We start from the raw sequence: 21684 nt of genomic DNA on the forward strand, positions 1-21684 counted from the left end.
GCTTAGGTCAGTTCATAGACTTCAGTGCCGTTGTGAAATGTAATTACAGCTCCAAGGTGCTCTGGAACTCGTGTACTGTTTGGTGATTGAAGTTGACGGGCACTGGGCTGAGCTGGAGTCTTAGAACTGATAGACCTCAGCTAATCTCAGCAATAAAAAATGGTCACCAGTGAACACTGTGACAGGCTTGGCAATAAGGGACGTCATCCCCGAGCTCACTGGGAAAGATGAAGAGACCGTCAGGTTAAAGAACGTCTTGGCTCCATTTCTGCTTGCCTTGGGTGGTGAGCGCTGTTTTAGCCATTGGTGCTTGCTCATTCCCCTCTTTCATGGGTCTTGTTGTAACAACTTCCAAAGCTATAAACAAAGAAAATAAGACATCACCTCAGATAAAAGAGCAAGAGATTTACCACAAGGAAAAATGCTTGTCCCAGAACAGTCTGGCCCCAGAGAACAAAGGGATTTGCAATCCATCTTACTTTCCAGTGTTAGAGTGCTTTATGTTAAATGTCGATTTTTCTCCTGATTACATTGTTACACATTCCACTGCTCTCATGCCATCAGCCTTGAGGACTTTATTATTTATGTAATTCCAGGACCTGATGCCGAGTAAGTGCATCTGATCTCAATGAATGGCATAGGATTTAAAAATTATCAGTAGATTTTAGAGGAGAGAGAGAGATCATCTTAATTCTCCTGCAAGGCTATCGATTAGTAACAGATGGTGCTTTTCTGATTGAATTATTTTTATTCTTCTTTTCCTTCAAATAAAAATATAGATCTGTCAAAGTATTTTAAATCATCTGGAGATAGAGGTTACTTAAACAGGATTCTTTCTTTCTCTTTCTGGGGAATACTCTAAGTTAAGACAGTCATTCACAGAGACATGGGCCTCAGCTTGCAGAGCCATTTGGAAGGCTCTTAGCTCAAAGATGGGTCTGTCAGCTTCTCTTTTTTCCTAAGGGTTTTCAAGTAGAACGTGCTCTGGGTAGAAAGTTCTATTAAGAAGTATAGGCAGAAATGTCTTTCTAGGCCCAATCAAGGATCCAAGTGCTCACTCAACAGCCCATTCAGTTGGTGAATGAATGTTTTTCCTGTCACAGCAAAAACTCCCATGGACAAGAACTCTTCAAGTCACCTCTCCAGGCCTCAGCTCTACTCTACTTGGGTGGGAGACTTCACCCCAAGACAGATAAGAAATCTAGTTTTGAAATAAGGAACACGATTCCCAGGATTGTGTCTCATCAATATCCAAGTGGATTTGGAATTTGGCTCCCAAACAGTCAATGAAAAAGTGTCCCTTACTTTCCTAGTTTAAGGCCCTGCATTCTGTGTGAGCTTAACGGTTCTGGCACAGAAAGAGTGCAGAGGAAGAAAGCCTAGGATGACAATGAGCTCCAAATGAGGGATTTGAAAATAATAGTTGGGAAAAAAACCCTGAAAATGTCATTTTCTGTGTGACTAAGACATAGAGTGGTACGTGGTAACCTTCTGGGCACATGAGGCTTTCACAGAATTTAAAAAATTAGTTAAAACTATTAAAACAATAGCATATTAAATTGAAAACTCATATTTCTTGGTTCTTTTAAGAAGTAAAACAACACATCTCAGCTCAGAGCTAGTGTTTAGAGTAGGGACCATTTGTGAGACCCCAACTATCATCCATCAGCTGTAAGAACAACTCTTCTTCCAGAGGAGCCTGCTCTGCCCCTCCACACACTCCTTCCTCGAAGTTGCATCCTGAGACCTCACCAATGGAGGTCTTTGAGGTAACTGCTTTTGTATCTTCCTTTAAGACAAATTACATGTAGGCATAATTCTCTTTTGTAAACGTGAAACTTCTATTAAGCTTATTTAAAACTAAGCTGCTTGAACATCATACACCAAGTTTTTGATTCAGAACTCAGGTATGTTATTTAAGTTAGCTTTCAAAATATTTTTTCTTAAAATTTGGGCTTTCTTAAAGATGTCCTAGAGGCCTAGAATAAATGGCTAGGTGTATATATTGGATGAGTGTGACTGGATGAGTATAATGGATCCTTTTTACTAGCTGGGTCTTAGGGTATGTTGATTAGGGTTTTTTTTTATGCTGGTTTTATTTCTTCTGTTTCTTCTTCTTCTTTTTTTTTTTTAATCAACTTGAGTCAACTGGGGAGAGGGAACCTCACCCGAGAAAATGCCTCCTTCAGATTGGCCTGCAGGTAAGTTTATGTAACATTTTATTGATTAATGTTTCATAGGGAACAGCCCAGCTCACTGTGGGCAGTTTCATCCCTGGGCTGATAGTCCTGAATTGTATAAGGAAGCAAGCTAAATGATCCATGAGGAACAAGCCAGTAAATAACATTTTTCCATAGCCTTTTCATCAGTTCCTGCTTTCAGGTTCCTGTCTTGGCTTCCCAAAATGATGGACTGGACTTGTGAGGTGAAGTAACCCCTTTCTCCCCCAAGTTGCTTTTGGTCATGGTGTTCATCACAGTCACAGAAAACTGAACTAGACCACAGAGCCATTTGCTTGCTCTCCCTGTACTCAATATTCATGGCTTGAAGGAAGAAGTGCCTCCAGTTTTCTGAGTATAGGTCTTTCATTCGGCATAGCAAGAAAGTATAGAGGGAGAAAATCCTTTAGTAAATGCCTGGATTGTGGACATACACTAGCTAAGGAAAAGGTGAACTTTCAACGTGTATTTCTATATGAATTCCTATTATATCTATGTGAGAAATAGTAGAAAAGTTGATTTGGTGCAAGAAAGTGAGTGGTTAAACAGTTGGATATTTCCTGGCTTCCACTTTGCATTTTCCGTTAATAAGAGGACAAGTTGGCTCCTCAGTAGTACACATAAACGGTTTAATGAAATTGAGACAATGCATCAAGTGGAAACCAGCATTGGAACTGGAAAAGGGAGGCAACCGAACTCCTGTGCCCAGGAATGCCCCAGACAGCCACACCTCTGGGGCTTCTGTGGCCTCGGCCGATGTATGACCCTTTCTTGACTAGTGTCCAGTGTTCTCTCTAGGATAGCTCACTAATGCCTCTCCCACTTAAAAGTAATAATTTAGTCGAGATGAGATAATGACTCATTTCTTAAAGGCCACATTAGGTCAGAACAGAAAAGAAAATACCTTATGTAAAATGTACCAGTTTACATGAACTGCTTGAGCTGGCACATGGGCTTTGTCAGCAAACAGCAATTTCTCAAGCTGACTTGTAGTCTCTCAAAGCTATCCCTGGAATAAGAATGGACAATGGAGGTGATGTCTCCCAAATCATGCAGAGACAAAGAGTATAAGAAGAACACAAGCCGTAGCATCTAACCTTCTCACCTCTAGGTCAGATCAAACATTGCAGAGAACTTGCCTCTTAGACAGAACTGTCAGATGACTGGCCAACTTGGCCATGTCTGTGCTGATCCACAGAAGGTTGGCATGGCTTCTGTGTTGATTGTCAAGGGACTCCTGATACATCTCAGGCAATCAGGGCTTTTCCCAGTCATCCTGACCTAGGCCTAGCTGAAGATAATTAGACATCAGCCCTCAATAAAGTGCATTCAGTGTAGACTTACAGGCTGGAAATGATCCAGATGGCCACTCTTTTGGACTCATTCCTATGTTATAATTTTAAGGTATTAATTTTTTCTTTGGATTCTACTCTGAAACAAGAATAGCAATGGCTTAAATTACTACGATTTTAAGGATGTAAGAATGCACACCTCTATAGGTTGGTAGCTTCATCCAACACTGCCAACATCAGCTTTTGATTTAGTACAGGGAAAGAAAATGCTTCCTAAGTCTGAAACACAACATGCATACTGAGTGTGATATCAGATCATAATTCTTTAAATTGAGTTTTCACAAGAGAAAGGGAAGTACGTATGGGTGGGAGTGGGGCATGAATTATGGATGGTGTACTGGCTGATTTTGTGTCAGCTTGACACAAGCTAGAGTCATTGGAGAGGAAGGAAGGAACCTCAGTCGAGGAAATGCCTCCACAAGATCCAGCTCTAAGGCATCTTTCTCAATTAGTGATCAGTGGAGAAGGGCCCAGGTCATTGTGGGTGATGCATCCCTAGGTTGGTCACCCTGGGTTCTATAAGAAAGCAGGCTGAGCAAGCCAGGGGAAGCATGCCAGTAAGCAGCTCCCCTCCCCCATGGCTTCTGCATCAGCTCTTACTTACCTCTGTGTTCCTGCCCTTTTTGAGTTCCTGTCCTGACTTCCTTTGATACTGAACAGCAATATGAAAGCCAAATAAAGTCTTTTCTCTCCAACTTGTTCGTCGATCATGGTGTTTTGTCTCTGCAATATAAACCCTAACTAAGACACCTAAGATAGATGGCCACACAGCACTAAAATATGCAAACTTAGAGGCTTGGTCATTTCGATCTCAGGTACATAGAAACCAGGCCAGATGAACTCTGCCTAACTGTGGGTATGTCTGACATGACTGGGAATTCTGGAACACATTTGCCTCAAAAACCAGCTTCCTTAAAAATATTCTTTGAGTGGTATAAGTTGGGTTTGACAGCTGGCTGTGTGATTTAGCAGGTAGATATTAAAAAACAGCGTCAGTTCCTGTATTTTGGAAGACAGAAAGTGTAGGGAGAGGAAAAGTAGAGCATGATCTATCTGAACCCTACACTGCAGTTTGCCCCTAGGCAGGCTTAGGAAAGACCCCTCTATCCTCAGAATGACAGACTGCTTAGGGGACTGAAGGGCAAAGAAAATCCAGTCATGACTTGTGTAAGATTAGCCGATGACTTTAAAAGCTATTCCAAACGACTAAAGTGACTTAGAATAAAATGTGCTACTGTGGAAACGTAATTTGGATTGAATGATGTGACCAGAGGTCTGGTCTTGCCTTTGCTGGGTGGGCGTGGCTTTGCACCCAGACTCGGCCAGAACAGTGAATTTACTCTTCATGAAGCTGTCACTTCTACTTCAAAATACAGTTGAGAGCTGTGTGTGTGTGTGTGTGTGTGTGTGTGTGTGTGTGTGTGTGGCTGTGCATGAATAATTGCAGAGCATGTAGAAAATAGGAAGCACTGTAATAGTTTATAATCATTGAATCACATGTCCATAGAACATACTTTTTCTGATGCTGATTCTCATCAAGTAAGAAGCCAGAGAGTGACACACATCTGTCTAGGCACAAGCAGCAGAGTACATGAGTGACAAGGGCTCCTCATTAACTCCGGTCTCTGTCTTCCTTACTGAAAATGTAGACTGAAGACCGCAAGGGAAAAAAAACAGAGGATGAAGTGACCTGAAGTCTGTTAAACATCACATTGGAAACGAAGCAACGGAGAAAATTCCAGACAAGTTATGATGTGTGGAAAAGCTTAAGGAGGTTGGGGTCCTGGTTAACGGGGTACATGTGCTAGAATCAGTCCAGATTCTCTTACCCACCTTCCCAAAGCACTCCATAAGCCCCAGCTTAGGAAAATAGTTCACTGATCCCATAGATTATGACAGCTTAATTTTCAGATTTAAATATCAAATTCTTATTTTTCAAAGACATTCGTACATCTGTTATTTTGATTGACTGGCGTGTTTGTCAAGTGTATTAATCCCTATTTTAAATTGAAGATCATCCCCCTGCACTTAATTGCTCATTTTCACCAGCTAAAAACATGGCACTAGTATATCCATCGGTATTCCCCTCAGTGTTGGATCACAGTAAGTTTCAGTTACTGTTTTCACGTATTGCTCGCATTTCTATCTTCTGCACTAAGTTGGGAGCACTCTAAAAGGAGAAGATGCATTTTTCTTATTTTTTCCAAAGTTGTCATTAAGTTGAATGATATTATATCTAATAAACATTTGATGAATCCGTGGACAATGCTGTCATCTATGATCAGAATTCATGTCTTACTATGCTTAGTCACCTAGAAGAGAGGACCTTCATTCCCCAAATGTCAAACTTTCCACAGTTTGTTTTGGTTGTTTTTGTTTGTTTAAACTTATTTATTTATTTTTTTTTTTTTTTTTTTTTTTTTTTTTTTTTTTTTTTTTTTTTTTTTTTTTTTTTTTTTTTTTTTTTTATTTTTATTTTTTTTTTTTTTATTTTTTTTTTAATTTATTTTAATTTATTTTGCAATACAATTCAGTTCTACATATTGGTCACGGATTCCCTTGTTCTCCCCCCTCCCGTCCCCCTCACCTTCCCCCCAACGCCCCCCCCCATTTGTGTTGTTTCTTTTTTTTTTTTTTTTTTTTTTTCCCCTTTTCTATTTTAATAAAAAGGAAAAAAAAGAAAAAGGTTATAACTAACAAAAGAAAAACTATATACAAAAGTACAATGACTATATACAATATATACAAGTAATAAATGTCTAAACAATGTCTAGTCCATTTGTATTTGACAAATTCAGAGAAAATAATTTCATTATCTATCCTATTTTGTTAAGTCCAAAATGTATCTAATTCACTTTCTATCCTAATTAATCTTCAACTATAACTAACTAACCTTCAACTATAACTAACTAATCTTCAACTCCCTCAGAGACCCAAGAAGGAAATAATATTAGCTAACAAAAATAAAAACAGAAAGTGCATGCAAGCAACTTCCAAAAAATTTGTGAGTTGACAGAAACAGCCAGCTGCCTGGACAGTCACCTGAGGTTTCTCCACAGTGTTGGGGCATCATCTTCAGCCTATAGGCTTAGCATATCTGACAGACTCATTTGTGAAGTAGGATGTACACAAGGTCGACAGTTCAACCTCACATTGGGTGAGAGCAGTCCACGTACCAGAAACACCTGAATTCCACTAGTGTCATGTCATGATTCAGGATTTTAAATTCTGGAAATTGTTGTTGATTTTTTAATTCAGCTGTCCATTCTTGGCTGTGTATATATTTATTTATTTATTTAGGTTTTCCAAGACAGGGTTTCTCTGTGTAACAGCTCTGGCTGTCTTGGAACTCTCACTGTAGATCACGCTGGCCTCAAACTCACAGAGATCCACCTGCCTCTGCCTCTCAAGTGCTGGGACTAAAGGCATGTGCCACCACCGCCCAGCTTGTGTGGTTGTTTTTAAAGAGAGTTTTCAACACTTCCTTGATCTGTACTTACTCAGGATTACAACTGGAAAGCTTTGGTTAGGAGTGAAGCTTCATTTCTTCAAGAACATGCTCCCCTCTGTAAAACAACTGTAAGACCAAGTGCCTGTCCTTAGTTGGAGTTGGTGGTACTGTCACATGTAGGCATGTGGGAGAGAAGGCTGCACACAGGAAGGATGTATTGGTTCCATGTGATGTCTTAGTGTATGTGCTGACTGCACACACATTTTCCCTACTGAGTCTTCCTGGTGGCTCCTCCCAGGATGGACAAGAGTGTAGGGAGATGTTTGATGATGTGATTGCTTTGGCTTTTTTTTTAAAAAAAACATTCTTATAAAACTTCGAGCAATATCAAAACCAGACACATGGCATAAGACCAATTCACATTCTTATTCAAATGCCACTTTGTGTACATTCTCTTGTGCATATGTGTGGCTTCTAATATGTTTTCCTATGTGTAAAGACAAACACCATCCAGACAAAGCTAAGGAACTCTGTCACCATTGTGATCCCAGATGCTAGGGGCTGGGAAAGATGGCTCAGAGGTTAAGAGCTCTTGCTGCTGGACCTAAGTTCCGTTTTCAGCATCCATGTTAGGTGGCTCACAACCACCTTGAACTTCACTTTCAGGGAATATGATACCTTCTTCTGAACTCCATGTGTGCCTACACTCATGTGAACACCCCCGCCACACACACACATAATAAAATCTATCTCTGTAAAAACAAAACCTTCATTGCTACTGCTTTATCCCCACCCCCTTCAACTCACCTGTAACCCCAAAACCACTGTGTTGTCCCTGTCTACAGTTTTGTAATCGTAACAATTTTATATAAATAAGATCACACAACATTAGGAATTGATTTTTCTCTCCACATACTATCTTTGAAGCCTATCCAGACAGTGTGTCAGTAATTCATCCCTTTTTATTGTTATGTATTGTGGAATGGACCATAGTTTAAATAGTCATTTAATCAATGATATTTTCCCTTGGTTTTAGGTATTAGGAATAAAGCTGCTGGGAACACTGTGGAATATTCCTTTACTCTGTGTGAATATATGTCACTGTGATTGGATTAATAAAGAAGCTGACTGGCCAATAGCTGGACAGGTAGAGGTTAGGCGGGACTTGCAGACAAAAAGAATGCTGGGAAGAAGGGAGGAGTCTCAGAATTGCGGGGACACAGAGAGAAGCAAGATGAACTTGCTGTGTTGTAAAAAGATACCACCACCTGGTAGAGCATAGGTAAGAAATATAGATTAATTTAAAATGTAAGAGCTAGTTAGTAACAAGCCTGAGCTATTGGCAGAGCATTTATAATTAATAATACATCTCTGTGTGGTTATTTGGGTGTGGGGTGGTGGGACAGAGCTGACCAGTGGTCCTGACAAAAAACTTTTCCTACAGAACACTGTGAGGTAGAGGTGGTTTTGGAGGAGGGTGTGTTTTTAATTTAAAAATTAAAAATTAAATTTCAAGTAAGTGTGTGTGTGTGTGTGTGTGTGTGTGTGTGTGTGTGTGTGTGTGTGTACATGAGTGAAGACCCCATGTTGGCATGTCTGGAGGTCATGGGCTGTTTTGCTCTATCTCTTTTCCACTTTATTTGGGGGAATAATGTCTCTTCACTATACCTATAGCTTGACATTTTTCTCGTTTTGTCCAGATTCTACTCATCATTTCCTGTGGGCATCTGTGTCCTCTTTCCTCTTTAATCACAAAGAACCATATGGGGTGTCAAAACACAATCTGCCATCTTAGAAAAAAAAGGTGGAGAGAGGGTAGCAGGGTAGTAGAGCAGAGGCAGAACAAGCAAGTCTCAAGGGGTCAGAGCTTGTTGCAATAGTTCAGGACACAAGGATGTGGCCTGAATATAGGCATGGCAGTGGGCACAAAAAGAATGGAAATCCTTATGGGCTGCTGCAACCCAAATGTTTGAGTCCTCCAAACATTTGTATGATAGAGTCCTGCTTCCAGATGATGTTACTAGGTGACTTGAGGCCTTTGGAGATGCTTAGCTCATCCAGACAGAACTGTTATGTAAAGGATTAGTGCCCTCATAAAAGAGGCCCAAGGGACCCAACTGCCTTTTACCATGTGAGGCACAGAAGAAGCATCATCTGTTAACAAGGAAGTGTGCTTTCAGCAGACACCCATTCTTCAGGTACCTTTACCGTAGACTTTCGAGCATCCCCCCAGAGCTGTAGGGAAATACATGAATACCCTTGATCATCCATCCAGCTTATGTTTACTGTGACAGCTCCAAAGGGGCTCATCCTAGGGCTTCTATCCCACTTCTCCCAGAGACTTCCCTGGCAAGCCATCCTCTTTTTAACAAGGTGGACTTCACTGTGCCTGTTGCCATGTGATCCTGGCAGGGTCCCATTTGCCACACAGCGTGGTACTTATCTGGGTGCTTCCACATTCCAACAAAGCCTCCGGGCAGTCAGCGTACCTTTATCCATCCTCATTTCCCACATGCTGAGCAGAGTGTGGGATACCTTTGAACTGAACTGGGGCCCTGGAGTGTATTCAAATGTCACATCCCACATCATTTCATTTCTGTGTTTTTTTCCTCCAGTTTTTTTTTTTTTTTCAAATAAACCAGATGAACATCAGCAGTAAAGACCAGCTGAAAGACTGAGGGTTAATTACCGACCCCAGATGAGCGTGTTCTGAGACTGACTCTCTGCCCTCACTGAAGACCATCAGTACTGTGAAAACAAGAAAGGAAAAAGAGCCAAGTGATTTATTTATTTATTTATTTTATTATTATTATTATTTGGCTTTTGGTTTTTGAAGACAGGGTTTCTCTGTGTAGCATTGGCTGTCCTGGAACTTGCTCTATAGCCCAGGCTGGCCTCAAACTCGGAGATCCTCCTGCCTCTGTCTCCTGAGTGCTGAAATTAAAGGCATGAACCGCCAAGTAATTTCTTTAAGTAATATTTAAACTATACCACTTAAAACCTATTTTGTGTCTATATTTGTAGTTGGTTGTTTTGTTTTTTTCTCTTTGGGGGGCACCACCCTAGCTCCCAAATAAATCACACACAAAGGTTTATTCTTAATTATAAATACTCGGTCTTAGTTTGGTTTGTTGCTAGCCAGCTTTTCTTAAATTATCCCATCTAGCTTCTGCCTTTGGGCTTTTCCCATTCTTTTACTTACGTAAATCTTACTCTTACTCTGAGGCTAGTTGTGTAGCTCGGTGGCTGGCCCCTGGAGTCCTCCTCCTTTCTCTGACTCCTTCTCTTCTCCCAGATTTCTCCCTCTATTTATTCTCTTGGCCTGTCAGCCCCTCCTATCCTTTCTCCTGCCTTGCCTTTGGCCATTCAGTTCTTTATTAAACCATCAGGTGTTTTAGACATGCAAAGTAACACAGCTTCACAGAGTTAAACAAATGCAACATTAGCAAAAGCAACACACCTTAAAATAATATTCTACAACATACATTTGCCCACTGGTTTTCTCAAAAGCTTTATCTGAGAACACACACACACACACACACACACAGAGAGAGAGAGAGAGAGAGAGAGAGAGAGAGAGAGAGAGAGAGAGAGAGAGAGAGAGAGAGAGAGAGAGGAGAGAGAGAGACACACACAATGGATATGCATAGACAAAATTCTGAAAAATTAGAAGTGTCTACTTTGAAAGTTTTTGAGCCAAGATGTAATACAATGAATAGAACATTCTATGCATGATCTCTTGGAACACATGGCTGTTAAAGATGTAAGATGCACCAAAGATACTGCATGAAGTTACCTTCATGTTATGTGCACACAGTATCTATGAAACACATAAATTTTGTTTGTAGAATTTGAGCCATGTTCGCTATACATGCCATTGCATATCAGCAGCTATCCCAAGCCCTGAAACCTAAAGCACTTTTGGTCTCAAGCAGCTTAGACATGGAACACTGAACCTGTAGATCCAAATCTCAAGCTAGCTTTGTTGTGGTTTTTGAGTTCATAATGAATTAAAACCCTTTCCAGTGACCAGAGTTAAGATGAGTGGCTTTGCTACCATGACTTGGAAGGAACCTAACTCCAAGGTTTCATTGAGTTAAGCTTTGCTGCACTTGCCCACCATGAATGAATCTGATCACTAAGGGACCCTGGTCCCCATAGGATCCAACTTGTATCCATCATCCAGGGGTAGCAACCACAGACTAGGAGAAAAAAACTGAAAACATTAAAAACACAATGCAAAGAAGAAATCCACTAATCCCAGAAGCAATCTGTGTTTCTGCTCTTTGCAGACTTATTTTTCCAATCCTTCACATACTTCACAAAGCACAACACTTACCTTGGAGTAGAGGAAAAGGAGAATAACAAAACTTAGTATTTTATGAACTAGATTATCTATAAGAAATTGGATATTGTTTTTAAAACATAGATATGACTGTTTCTGGAAGTCCCTCCTTCTGTTTCTGTAGCCAGATGAGTGTCCCTTGCATGTTACTCTTCCAGACCGAAACAGGACCTGCACACAGCCTCAGGTAGCTTCCCTGCTACGTTATAGACTGTCCCTGTTGACTCTGGACCCTGTAGCAAATACAGATGAGGAACCTACTTGGAGCTCAGACTTCTTTCTCATGGTTCTGGAGGCTGTCAGTCCAAGACCAAAGCAGTTTGGTGTGTGATAAGGTTTCTCTTTCTGGTTTATAGGCTTGCTCTGTCCTCGCATGGTGAAAAACAAGGCTCTCTCAGGTCTTTACCATAGGACACCCATCCTATTTGCAGAGTTCCCCAAACAACCAGACTGTATGGCTCAAGCTGAGACAGAAAAGGGGTAAAGAGTGAACAGAAGCAAGATTCCCAGAGGACATATGGGAAATGATAATTTGACAGTGCACACCAGTTAGAGTACTGCTAGAATTGAGTATACACACTGAACGCCTTTACTTCTCCCTTATAATAACTCTTACATTTGTAAATTCACTTCTTGACTATTTTTGTATTGATTTAAAACATCTTCAGGACGATTTTTTCCTAAGTCACAGAATCCGCTGATAGATTGAGTGTCATTGCAACAGAACTCACCAGCTACTGCATCTTTTGCGAACTCTTCACTCACAATGTGAACACAGAGACACCCAGAATCTTTGTATCTGAGCTCATTTCACGGTTCTACAAAACTCTCACAGACTGCTTTTTTTTAAAACATCTTTCCAGTTCATTAAAGTTAGATTTTCTAGGGAGTTTTATTTCAAAACATGGTTCTAAGTAGATGCTTCTGATGTACAACCAACCCTGATCTTTATTCAACAGCAGTCCTTGATCTTCTTGTATCTGTGACTACATGTCATGTGCTGATATGAAAACGAAGGCAACCAAGGGACCATATGCAACAAGTTTAGTTCTGTGATCTTAGCAGCCTGGTGGTTGAAGTTGTCTTCTTTGGCCAGTCACAGTTCCAGCTACGAGAACTCTCCTAAAGATCATGGTTGAAGAGTGTTACCAAGTCCAAGGAGAGCATTTGTCCTCCTTAATCCAAGAGAAGGTGCCATGTACTCCACATTATGTAATCATTCTCATAAGATGCTAGTGTTGATGTTGGAGATGTCTATGGCCGATGCTATCCAAAGATAGTAGCAAGTGCCACTGAAGGTGTTTCTGTTTCTCATGAGCTGTTTGAAACCTTGGGTCCCAGAGGACCATTCTGTCTCTCATCACTGTGGAGCCTGTCTTTGTTACTACTTTTCAACATTCATCCTTTCATCCCCTGCTTCCAGCTTGTAGCTTCAAGCACCCTAAAGATTGTTTTCTTTCTTTATATGGGTTGTCACCTAATTTACATTTTAGAAGGAACACCTGTCAGACTTGCTGACTCTTAAATGACAAAGATCATGTAGTCACAATTTTTGAGCAGCACTGTGTCCTGATGTCTTATCATGAATGTCAGGGGCCACTGCCATCTCTGAGTCTCCAGATCTGTAGTTACTAAAGACAAATGTGTGTCAATCATAAGACAGGTGCCATCATAATCTCAAGCATGTCTTTGCTTTCTGCACATACTGATTCCTCAGTGCCTGTTTTGAGAAACCCTGCAAATGACATTATTAAATACTTCTTGTTCCTCAAAACACAGAATGCTTCACATCCCTCTTTCAAATCTTGGATGCTAGATACCGAGAGTTAAAATTGAACTATCCTTGTATTCTGACCTGTATAAGAACAACTGGAAAAAGAACAATATACAAGCATGATGTCGCAGCAGCTCTAGTGAGGTAAGGGCAAGCTGGTAGTGAGTTCCAGGTCAGCCTGAGCTACAGAGTGAGGCCCTGTTTCACTCTAAGAGAGGAGGATGTGGGGAGAGAAGAAAAAGGAGGACTCATCACATTTATTTCTCAGAACATCGGCTTTGCATTTGATGCATTCTCTGCAGAAGGAAGTCATAGCTTGACTTTGTATTCCACTCTTGGGGTGTTACTGATTTTAATGGTAATGGTTATTTGGCACACTGAGGTCTTTGCTATGTGAGTACAAGAAATTCTCCAGTGTCACTAAGCATGCAGAAGGAGGGGGCATAGGGCAGATACAGTGGGAGTTCGAGAGGCATTGGCCGTGACAGGATGCTGGGCGCTTTGCTGAATGTCGAATCCCCTTAAGCAGACTGAGGTTCAAATACCATTAACTCTTGGCAGAACTCTCCCTCCTAACTCAGAGAACAAAGGGTTGCTAAAGCCCATAAAGAAAGACCTCTCCAATTTCAAATAGCTTTTTAAAGCACTTAATGAGTTAAGAGTAATCGAATCAGAAACATATGGATTAAATTTTCCTTGAAATTCATAGGAGTTCAATATTAAGGGAAAAGTCATTCAGCAAAATCCCCAAAGACTAGTCAACTCAACCTTTTAAGACCAACTAGTACTTCTGTCTAAACACTCGTCATCATCCAGTTGCCGAGGCCTGTGGGGCGTGGGTGGTGGTGTGTCCACTAAAATTCTATCGGCAGACCATCAGATTTGCCCACAGAGGAGCTCAGCACAGCAGCTTTCTGCGTGCCGTTAGTCCACCTGCTTACCCATACGTCATCTATGGTATGTGATTGGCTCACCTATGAAGAACTAGGTTTTGAACCCATATGAACTTGTTTTAGAATATCAATTCCTTTTAATATATTATATATAGTTATGTATATTATATATAACTGGGTATGCATACATGTATGTACGTATGTGTGTATGTATGTATGTATGTATGTATGTACATGCATATAGAAATCAAAGGACAGCTTGTGGAAATTGGTTCTCTTTTTTCACCATTTGTGTCCTCTGCAGAGAGTGTCTTAACTCACTGAGCCATTTTGCCAGGCCTGATATGAACGCTGTTCTGTGAATCAATCATATGAAGATCCACAATATAGATGGTTGGTTGAGGGCCAGGAGGTGGAGTTTTTCCTGTTCTTGTTTTTTACTACTGTGGCTCTTAAGCACCTCAGTGGTATTAGAAACGTAAGTTACAGCCCTCTGACCCAGCAGCTAGCCAGGAAGGAGGTAATCTGTGAACACAAATGGGAGATAGAGGCTTCTAGGAAGGAAAATGGACATGACAATGTCCAAAACTGGTAGGAAAGACTTTGGGTAGAAGTTCTATGAATTCACTTTACCAATCATTCTTATAAGCTTTCATATTTGGTTTTTATGTCCCCAGAAGACTGGCAATGTCAAATTGAGAGACAACTATGAGAAAGATAGACAGGCAGAGAGTGGACAATAAATAAATTCTGGATAAGCTGTGAGGCGCTTAGCAAATCTTGTCCTTAGGTGCAGGAGAACCAGCTGTTGACATCTGCACTTCAGAAGGCCACTGTGTCAAATGTCATATAATAAGTGACATGCATGATAAAGGCCTTGTCCCCATCCATACTCCAGAACTATAGAAAATAGTGGTTTTGGTGTCGTCCTTTTGTCCATTTTCCAGTGTTTAAAATGTACCAAAGCCTAGCTATGGACTACTAGGAAGCAGCAAACACACACTGATGTTGTCTGTGTGGTGAGTATAGGCGGTTCATCAATGTGGAACAGCTGAGAGATGAGTGTCTTTGGGAGAGACGCCTGAGGTCTGTGCACAGCATGGTAGGGTTTACGGTAAGAGCTGGTACCCACTGTCTAACATCCATCCACAGACTGTGCAGGGAACTCATGATGCCTGCGTTTTCGGGCACAGAGGATTCTGTTTTGAAATGTGGCAGCAATGTGTTAGGCGTAGTCCAAGCTGGAGGCAGATGTGAGAGGCAGTCAGCTGCAGACAGAAACACCAAATTCCCTCAGGGGTGGGGTGTGGGGTGGTGAAGGCTAGGTGGAGTCTTCAAAAGACCCATGGAAATCACTAACAGTAACAATTTGAATGTCTGTAGATCAAACCTCAGAATATAATAATGTAGTTCATATCTCCCTTAATAATTCCCTAAGATGGCATTTCTTTTGCCAAACCACGTCAAAATGATATCTAGTATTTCTTCATGAAGATATGTGGAGATGCATTTCCCAGAGCTGAAATTATTTTGTGTGTGTGTGTGTGTGTGTGTGTGTGTGTGTGTGTGTGTGTGTTTGTGTGTGTTTGTGTGTGTTAGACAGATGTCACCAAAAAAGATTTTCTGAATTCCGGAGAGTATCTAAGGTACCAATGGTCTGAAAATGATCCACCTGGGGTTAGACCTTCTATAATGCCTTAAAAGTGAACTTGCTCAAATTGAGAGGAAATAAGTAATGTCATGTGAAATGATGCATTCCTTGCCCCCAAAATCGTCCTGCAGCAGACATAGAACCACGTCTATGGATCTGAAGATTTTGTAAAGTAATCCATAAATTTAATGCCACTGTCTCCTTCTCTTAAACCCTAGCTCCTATCGAAGAACGCTGCTGGTTTCCATCTGAGCACAACAAAGACCTCCCTGTCCTTGGAGCTAAGCCAAAAGCCACTCTTCTGAGCTGACGCCTCCATGGGCAAAGCTGTCGAGAGTCCCCAGCCTTGGAACCTCCCCACGGTGAGCAGGCTTGCTGTTGGGTGGGGCTGGTGTACCCGAACCAAGCAAGGAGGCATACTGTTCTGCTCCTCCCAGCACCACAGAGCCTCCACCCTGAAGGGGGCTGGGTGCAGAAAACATGTTACTGCATTCGCATGTACCTTCGCTCTGGCTAGAGCAGGGAAAGCTGCTCTTCTGAGAGTAAAAAGGAGAGGGCTGCTTCATGACTCATTCAACACAGAAGAAAGATGCTTACGGAAGATGGTTTTGGAGACACACCATTCTGGCATTGTCAACGACCGTGAGGAGGGTGAGTGAGAGGTTCTGTGAAGTTAAAAGGAAAAATTCATGTTCTTTTCCTGTGGTTTTCAGTATTAGCACCCTTAGAGAAAAACACCGAACACTCAGGGTGCTCCTCACGAGTGGACAGGAGGCCATTTGTCCCTGGCCTAGTACCAGGTTTGACAAAAGGTATGAAGCTTATAAAATTAATTGATGAATCAATTTACTGTATGAGCACACACTTGAACACACACACACACACACACACACACACACACACACACACACACACACACACACCCCATGAGTGTAGAAGTCAGAGAACAATTGTAGGAGTCAGTTCCCTCCTATCACGTGAGTTTGGAGGATCGGACACAGGTCCCCAAGCTTGGCAGCACGTGCCCTTTACCTACTGAGCCAACTCGACGGCTCTGACGAGGGGTTTCTAAGTTCAACACGGCACTTCTCTGGGAGCAAAATGCTAGAGCACAGGAGGAAAAATCAAATAAAATACTTACAGATTTTAAATCTTTCGTATAGCAGAAAAAGTAATATTCTTATATTTTCAAAGAACCCACAACTTTTTAAAGAGGAAACCTGAGAACAGTTGCTGAAACAAAGCTCTTGGGTCCAAGTCTGGGAAGATGAAGAGAGAGAGGCAGAATGGGGAACCCGGCTTTCTTGGACAATCTGAGGCAGCAGCACCCCAAGGCAGCAAGGATTTTCAGTAGAAATGTCCTAGCCTCTGATAGAAGTCCATCCCATTCTAAATTGGTGCACATCTGTAGACTGTTTGTGGAGACTCTCTCCATGGTTGGAAAATCATTTGACATCACTCAGAGCCCTAGCCAGAAACGCATGTGGCATAAAAAACATGCACACACATGCACTTATACCGAAGCACTGAGGGTTCAGAGTTAATAAGAAAATAACCCTGGGTGTTTACCATTGAAATCAAGAATGCTCTGCCTCCCTCATCCCTACCCACCACTGTCCAAGGCACCTGCTACTCACCGCGCCGGCAGTTTTGCCTGACAGTCTTTGACATCACAGTTGACGCCTCAGGTTTGACTAGTAAGTTTTACCCACCACCTCTTGATTTGTTTTAATGGCTGGTGAGAGTTTAACTCACCTAAACATCTTATAAATCTCAGAATTAACCTCAGCACTTCTGCCTCAGTGGCATTAGATAGCGCCCGCTAGCCTCTCCCCTATTCTCTCAGGTCTCTGCTGTCATTCTAACCACCGGCACAGCAGCCCATTCTGTGGTAAGCATTGGGGAGGCTGAGGTCGTCTGTTCTAGGTTGCACTGATCCGATTTCTCATCATAAAACCTTGCAACAATCAGATTACATCATGCTGTACACCGAGGAGTAGAAGGCTTCGCCTTCCTGCCGAGCCTCGGAGCAACAGGGACTGGGGAGAAACTTGTGCTGAGCTGAAAATTATAGCTCCCGATGAGCAAAGGATGAATGGAAGCTGAGGAACAATCCCATGTTGTTCATCTTCCCTTTCCACTACATCTTGAGCAACTTAGACCGTCTTTAGAAGGTTCTTCACATCAAAAGATTATGACTTAATTTAAATGAAAAGAAACCGCTCCACCAGCTCCATATTCTCTCCCAAGCCAACTGCAGTGGCTTACGGCTTTATACACGAATTGTTCTAAGTCTGCTTGTCCTCGCAAGGTTGTCTGGCTCTTCAGTCATGAGTCACTTGGATATAATCTCCTTTGCTTTAGGCAGTCATGTGACTGTCCTCCAGGCATACTTCAGTCTATCCAGGTCCTTTTCAGTGTGTGGGTCTTGAAGCTGCTCACAGAGCAAATTTTATCATTATCCAATTGCATGGCTGGGCTATGTCAGTTAAACTGTCCCAGCCGGGGTTTCTTTGTGTATAATGATGTTTTTTTTTTTTTTTTTTTTAAATATCCAAGATTAACACAAACTCTCAGACCTACAGAACCTTAAATGTGTGTATGTGGGGGGAAATCTTAAAAGTCTTAAAATTCCATCTCAGTCCAGCATACGATTTGTCCCCTGTGTGTGATACTGCTCCAGCCTGCACTCTCAAAGAATGGGGCATCAGGATGGTCCTCCAGTGGTGGGCCTCAAGGGAGAACCCTGGATTCTTAAGAGCCTGAATCTTGACGCTGTTCTCACTTTAAAAGCCTACCCTTGCATTATATTCATATACATTTTTCATATTTCTGGCTCCTTTAGTTACTTGTAATCACAGAAAATAATGAGAGTTTAACATAGCAAACACACACACACACACACACACACACAATATGACTTAATTGTTTTTCACAAACAGCTGCATTGTTTTGCTTTCTAAATTATTGTTTTCTTGTGGGTTCTGAGCAAACAAGTAATTTAAGATCATTGTGAAAGGAGACTTTGGATGTCAACTTGTCTTAGTTAGGGTGACTACTGCTGTGACGGAACGCTATGACCAAAGCAACTTGGGGAGGAAAGAAAGGGCTTGTTTGGCTTATGCTTCTACCTCTATTCATCACTGAAGGAAGTCAGGCCGGGAACTCAAACAGGGAAAAGTCCTGGAGGCAGGAGCTGATGCAGAGGCCATGGGTGGGTACAGCTTTCTGGCTTGCTCTCCATGGCTTGCTCAGTCTGCTTTCTTTTTTTTTTTCTTTTCTTTTTTTTTTTTTTCTGAGACAGGGTTTCTCTGTGTAGCTTTGCACCTTTCCTAGAACTCACTCTGTAGTCCAGGCTGGCCTTGAACTCACAGAGATCCACCTGCCTCTGCCTCCCGAGTGCTGGGATTAAAGGTGTGCGCCACCACCACCCAGCCAGTCTGCTTTCTTATAGAACCCAGGACCACCAGCCCAGGGATAGCACCAACCATAATGGCTTGGGCCATTCCTCATCAATCGCTAACTAAGCAAATGCCCTACAGGTCAGCCTATAACCTGATCTAATGGAAGCATTTTCTTTCTTTCTTTTCTTTTTATTTATTTTTCTTTTTATTTTTTTTTGTGGAAATCCAACTTTTATAGAATTTTCTTCATTAAGGTTCCTTCCTCTTAGATAACTTTAGCTTGTGTCAAGTTGACATAAAACTAGCCAGCACAAATGTGAGATAAAAATCAATTGTACTTTTTTCGAAAATGCATCACTACTGTGTTTTGATCTATATCATATGGTCAATGAGATAAATAACTTAAAGAAAGAAAAGTCGGCCGGGCGGTGGTGGCGCACGCCTTTAATCCCAGCACTCGGGAGGCAGAGCCAGGCGGATCTCTGTGAGTTCGAGGCCAGCCTGGGCTACCAAGTGAGTTCCAGGAAAGGCGCAAAGCTACACAGAGAAACCCTGTCTCGAAAAACCAAAAAAAAAAAAAAATTATAAAAAAAAAAAAAAAAAAAAAATTATAAAGAAAGAAAAGTCTATTTTGCTTTATGGCCTAAGACGCTTCAGTCTAAAGATGGGGTAAGTTGTTTTCAGTCTGGTGGGGAGGTGGTGCATCAGAAGCATATGGCTGAGAGCACTGCTTTGCTCTATGTGTGTCTCTCTTGCTGCCAGTCTATTCACAGACACAGACACAGACACAGACACACACACACACAGTTACACACACACACACAATTACACACACAGTTATACACACATACATATACATACACACAGTCACACACACATACATATACATACACACACAGTTACACACACATACATATACATACATATACAGTCACACACACACACACCAATTCATGGTGCACTTAATTGTGGGAGAGAAAAGCTCATTTGAATAACTCAGTGAGAGCTGAAGGGGACGAAGGTCTTTTGGATCCCAAGAGTAAGGCAGGACAGATTTCCTGCTTCAACCGTCAGTCATGTACAGAACCTGGCCCCGCTAGCTTTCTCCATCTATTTCTACAGCATAATCTTTCCCTGTGGCTGTATCCTTCCATGGTGTCAGGACAGGCTCCAAACACTAGTGGGAACACATATGTGCAAGTCCATATCCAAAGAAAAAGTCCTAGAGCCATTTCGGGAAGTTCTGACAGGAGAGTCAACTGCTGTCATTGCTCAATTTCTTCCCCCAAGAGGTTTTCTTTAATAGGACCAAGTGAACCAATCAGATTGAATGGATGACAGAGAACGCTGAAGTAATCTCGTGGTAGTAGGGTCCCAGCTTCCTCAGTCCTCTGAATTAGGGAATGCTAGTCCTCAAGGGCGCTTCCTTTCTTCGTCAGCGCGGTTTGCTAATTCTAAGATTGCAGGGCTCAAACTTCTGCACTGTAAGACACTTCTGAAAATTAACTTATTTGATACTGGTGGTAGAATATTGTATTTGCTCAATTCAGTAAACGTTTTACTTGTTCCAGTTATAGGATTAGATCCTTTGAAAGGAAACAGTTTTGTGTTCAGAACTGACTTCACACAGATTGGGCCCAAATTCTAAGATCACCGAGAGCTGGTACAAATTACAGAGAACAGAGGAATGGTAGGTTAAATAGCATGCTCTGAAAAGTTTTGTTAACTCAATGAAACAGTTCCCAATTCCTTATTAATTAGAAAGTATCAAGAAAATTAGGATTTTTTAAAATAAAATATAGTAAGATAACATAAAAGCCAACACAACAGAATTGAACAAAACCAACAGAAGAAAAGAGACCAAGAGAAGGCACAAGAAACAGAGACCCACTCACTCTCTCACATAGGAGTCCCGTAGACACACTAAACTGGAGGCCATAATGTATGTACAGAGGCCCTGATGCAGATTGGTGCAGGCCATGTATGTGCCGCTTCGGTCTCTGTTAGTTCATATGAGCTTTCCTCATGTTGCTTTAAAGGGCCTTGATTTCTGGGTGTTTTCCAACCCCTCTGACTCTTATACTCTTGCTGCCTCTTCTTCTATAGGGGCTCCTAAGCCCTGAAGGGAGGGAATTGATGCCAACATCCCTTTGGGGCTGAGTGTTCCAGTGTTTCTCACTCTCTGTGTAGTGGCTGGCTGTGGGTCTCTGTATTTGTTTCTATCTGCTGCAGGAGGAAACTTCTCTGATGATGACTGAGGAGGGCAGTGGTGTGTGAGGACAACAGAATGTCACCAGGAGTCGTTTGATTGCTATGTGTTTTTTGTTGTTTGTTTTTAGAACAGCAGTATTTATTTTTCTCCCAGGTCCCTGGGCTATCTAGTCTCAGGTTTTTGGTCACCCAAGAAGAGTTTAGTATGGGTTTCATCTCTTAGAGAGGGTCTAAAGTCAAATCAGATATTGGATGGTTACTCCCTCATTGCTAGTCTAGTTTTAGCCAACATTCTTCTCTCCCACTTCCTGGAAAGAATAGCTCACCCATTTATGAACTAACACTTGTACCCAGATCAGGAGAGCACACTGATTATTAACTTAA

This window comes from Peromyscus californicus, unplaced genomic scaffold (genome assembly GCF_007827085.1).
Source record: "Peromyscus californicus insignis strain IS unplaced genomic scaffold, ASM782708v3 Scaffold_12__1_contigs__length_115047231, whole genome shotgun sequence".
Taxonomy (NCBI): Eukaryota; Metazoa; Chordata; class Mammalia; order Rodentia; family Cricetidae; genus Peromyscus; species Peromyscus californicus.